The 4,811-nt window shown below is 32.0% G+C and overlaps 1 long non-coding RNA gene across 2 annotated transcripts; it reads right to left on the bottom strand.

Moving 5' to 3' along the window:
* Positions 1 to 248: 248 nt before the first annotated feature.
* Positions 249 to 4,296, bottom strand: LOC112096703. 2 transcript variants are annotated; one of them, XR_002904554.1, is made up of 4 exons: positions 3,951 to 4,296; positions 2,369 to 2,426; positions 1,665 to 1,773; positions 249 to 335 (listed from the first exon to the last, which is right to left on the bottom strand). It is a non-coding gene; the product is annotated as an uncharacterized LOC112096703 (long non-coding RNA). The 2 variants fall into 2 exon arrangements; XR_002904553.1 differs by lacking the exon at positions 249 to 335 and having other exon boundaries at positions 1,338 to 1,773.
* Positions 4,297 to 4,811: the final 515 nt, after the last annotated feature.

Here is a 4,811-nt window from a genome sequence, read left to right as displayed (position 1 = left end):
GCACCGAACGGTGCGTTTTGAAATAAATATAAATAGTCACTGTGAATTGATAATTTTGACACGTGCAACACACATGCGCTCTCTCGTTCTCTCCCTCCAACGACACAAACTCCCTTTTCTCTCCCCTCCAGATCGAGCAACCGTGGGTTATTTTCTCTCAATCTCCCCTCCAAATCCAACGGCCGTCGGTCGCTCTTTCACCCCTCAAATCCACAGCAGCCATGGGTTACTCTCTCTCATCCCCCCAAATTCACAGCAGCTGTAGGTTACTTTCTCTCATCAAAACTCAACAATTCGCCAACCAAATTTGCCCAGTTAAAACAAACCAAATTTGCCTAGTTAAAAAAATAATTAGCAATCAAGAAATCATGCCAACAAAATTTACCCAGTTGAGAATCAAAAAATCAAGCCAACCAAATTTGCCCAATAATTTGCTTCATCACGAATGAAAAATTCAAGCCAACTAAATTTGCAACAAATCGCCAACAAATTTCCCTAGTTAAAACAAACCAAATTTGCCTAGTTAAAACAATAATCAAGAATCAAGAAATCATGCCAACAAAATTTGCCCAGTTGAGAATTAAAAAATTCAAGCCAACCAAATTGAACATGTATATGGAACAAAAAAATTGCAGAATTAGAGAGGGGATATGAGAGAGAGTAACCTACAGAATTGAGTATGTTATATGAAATTTGTGGTTATTATTATAAATTTATATAGTAAACATTTGTGATTTTAAATACGGAAACCCACCAAAAATCCGTCGGGTACCATTGCGGGTTTGGTAATTGTTAAAACCCACTGCCGGTGAATTTTTTTAAAAAAATTAAAATTCACTGCGGGTGGATTTGGTAATTTAAATTTTGTGCAGATTTGAGTTTGGTAATGACAAATCCACTGAGAGCGATGCCCATTGCCATCCCTAAAGACAAGTGTGTATGTGGTATGCACTTGCGTTTGAGCAAGACGCGTGTGTGTGTGTTTTAAAGCTACAGTAAGTTCTTTTAAACTGTGGTCCTAATTGGTGTGAGCATATCAGTGTTGTCCTTTTAATGACGGTTTTATTATACTTTGGCAGAAAATTTTAAATTTTATGAAATTAAAATTGTAATTTTTTTGGGATAAAAATTGTGTCATATGTTATTAACGGTATTTTTTATCACAGCTTAAGAGAAGTGATAATTTATTAATTTAAAAAATAAAAATTTACGCAATTTTAGCTTCCTCAATTTAAAATTTAAATTATTAAATTTGTATGAAAGAAAAAAAATTACTAAATGCAATCAAATCCAAAACCAATCTAAATTAGTGAACTTTATTATCCATAAAAATAACCAAAAGTACAAAAGCATACAATTCAAACTTTACACTAGTTAATTAATATTCCAAAGTCAAGCCAATATCGATGCAGATTTTCCAGCAGCAAAATCCAGGCCCCAGAATCAAGTAACATGATTCCCATTTCATCAATGGAAAGCATTCAGTGAAAAATAAGTATTTACACATGAAAATAGTAGAATATGAAAATATTCGGTGAAGAATAAGGCGAGACCCTTTTTTTCTGTTCTCTCAAGTGACATTAAAAAGGATTAAAGAAATTTACACGAACAAAACAAATAAAAATGAAAATTATACAGTACCATCAGTTGTGTACAACACCTACCATATAAACAAAGCATCCACAGCAATCTCTGCATTCTGTATTTTCCCGTCGTGAATACCAATATTCTGTAGTACCAAGTCTTCAAGCCGTGCTTTTATAGCCAACAAAGCTAATGATAAATAAATAAAATTAAAATCAATAACTATAGCTGTAAGGCTTAGGCCAAATCTGATGTATATGTACTCAAGTTCATTATTCTTTAAGTTTTGTTCTCTTTAGCATGTCTTCTTACTGGTAACCATCGCATGCATTATTAAAGTTTAATACTATTTTGGATTAGAATATTCCAAGAATTTGAATGAATGCTGAAATTCTAACTCTTGCCTGCTCAGCCTAAGCAAACTTATCAATTAATGTTTGCACACCCAAAAAAGAGATTATAAAGAATAACAGGGATTAAAGAAAAACTAAATAAGCAATCCCTTGCTTGAAGATAAAAAGGCTGCTGAACAAACTATCCAAACTGAATCAGAGTTTCAGATCCTGCTTTAATATTTTCACTTTCTCCTTCCAAGGTATCTAGAATTAGAGAGTTTAATCTCTATTCTCTCATTGTGTGTGTATATATAGACAGTTGGGATCTAATAAAAATGCCCCACTTTGATTCAAATTTAATGACCCATAAAATCTGTAGAGATAGTGAATTATACCATATACAAATTTAAAAAAAAAAAAAATTAAATCTAGAAGTTTAAATTGAGAACCTGCACTTTTAAGTCTTCAAAGCTCCGATTGGCATCTACATTTGTGTATTGAATGACGCTATGGTTAAAAAAAAAAAAATTAGTTGTGAAAGGCAAACTCAATGAGAACTGTTCATTGAAATGCTGCATTCTATTTTCCATAGGGTGATGAATTGATAAAACAAACCACCTGACAAAAATATTTTAAAGAAATCACTATAAAAACAAACCCCTGTCATTACCAAATTACCCTTACATCTACTACTTTTTGTACCATAAGCATGCTTTCCAAGTTTTAAAAGAAAGCTAAGCACACAAAAACCACACAACTGGCTGCCATCATCATTGAGAAATTTGCAAGTATCTTTTGAGGTTTTTAAAAAATGACCACAAATTGTTGAACTCTCTCTTGTATTGTTTTACATAATTTGCTACTATCGTACTCATTACAAATTAATTTGTAATATTGAAATACCAGTAAGAGTAGGAGATGCTTATCCCGCATTAATTTTCTAAACTAACTTCTTTTTATCATGCGACATGATTCCTATACACCTATTTTATATTTTATTTATCAATTATATTACTTAATAACATGATATACTAAACATTTGAATTATAAAGAGCCCCGTAGGGCTCTAAATCTAATACCATTGAGGCTTGAGCTACAATTACAAGGAGGGGCTCACCACAACAACTTGAGTTCTCTTTCTCATTAAACAGAATACACTTCTAAACCATGACAGAATTGAAAGCAATAAAGCATGTTAATAAAATCCCTCGCATTTCAGAATAAAAATAAACAGAACAAATTATAATGATTATGATAAAATTATATTCAATGACTAAATAATTGGTAACTTCAAAGTCTACAGATAACTAAATTACTCATGACAATTTAGAGATTCTCTCCACAAATTATTCAAGAAACTTTTGCAGATAATATTAATTAGAATTTGCGGTAATTTTTCAATATTCTTTTCATTCCTACTGAAGGATCAAGCATTACCAGCTACAATGCAAATGCAGGCTATTAACTGAGTGGCAACTTAACCATTTGTCACAAGTTCTACAAGACTTTTCAATCCAGAAGAGGGCTGAATTATAGACTAAAATTAAACCTATCATTAGAAGCCTAGGAACACTATTAACAAGATCTGTAATTTTCTTCAATGCTAAAACTGAAAAGTTCATCTGTACAGAGTTATCAGTCCTGACCATACTGTTCTACTCATCCTCTTCTCGCTCAATTTAGCCGATTAATAATAGGGCAGGTTTTAGAACACAAAAAATGTTTCTAAAATTTGATAAATGAGAAAATACTAATGAATTACTGTAATACTAAAACACAAGATTACCCATAAATGTAACAAAACTTTTAACAAACACATTGAATGCATAACACAGATCTAACAAATGGCCAAAAAAAAAAATCATTATGCAAGAGTTGGAACAGCATCCTATACTGTATGTAGATTTATAATCACAAATCAAATAAGAGAAACAATGAAACAAAATAATAATACTGCAAAAAGACCTGAAACCAAACAATGAAACAAAACAATAATGCTGCAAAAAGACTTGAAACCCAAAAAAATCATACTTAGGGTTTCAAAGAGATGAGAACCGTGAAGCTCGTGCCGAAAATAGTTGACATAACAACGAAGTTAACCATCACTCGCTAGAAATCAGTGAGAAATAGGTAAAGCTTGCCTGTGAATGAGTGTGGGTTTTTGGGATTCTCGGCGGCTAGGGTTTGGGTTATCGTCGACTGGTAAGGTTTTGGTTTCGATTTAGGACTGAATTCGATTCCTCCGTGGCAAAGAGAGACGACGACGGGCCAGCGCCGAGCCAATGACAGTGAGGGTTGTCATTGCCGGTGAGGAGCGAGCTACGTTCGAGAGAGAAGTCTAGAGTAGCGTGGAAGTGTATCCAACACTCGGAGATAAAAAGAGGTTGAAAGACAAATAGGGGTGTCAAACAACGTCGTTTCCCTTTTTTTTTTTTTTTTAATTATCAGCCATATATTTTAAATATGCAGTAAATATTTTTTAAATATATCACTTGTATATCTTAAATTAATAAAATATTTCTACCATCCACTAATCCGTTAACCACCGTTTGCAAGCGATGACATCATAAGGAAAATCTAATCTTTTTAAACACACGACATATCATTCCATTTACTTAGTAAAACATGACATGTCATATGATATATTGATAAAAATGATATGTCATCCCATTTATTGGATAATTATTAATAATTGCTAAAAAAAACTACTTTACAACTGAATCTACTCTAAAATTTAACCTAAATTTTTAAAAATTTACTCCTCCAAGCTCCAATTGAAATTTTTTATGGTATAATATGCATAATTATAAATTAAAATATTGTTAATAATTTTTTATGGTATAATATGAATATTTTTTATGGATAATTGTTAATAATAAGTACCATTAATAA

Source organism: Citrus clementina, unplaced genomic scaffold (genome assembly GCF_000493195.1).
Source record: "Citrus clementina cultivar Clemenules unplaced genomic scaffold, Citrus_clementina_v1.0 scaffold_7, whole genome shotgun sequence".
NCBI lineage: Eukaryota > Viridiplantae > Streptophyta > Magnoliopsida > Sapindales > Rutaceae > Citrus > Citrus x clementina.
The sequence above is the reverse complement of the archived record's forward strand: the minus strand, read 5'-3'. Positions and strand labels throughout refer to the sequence as shown.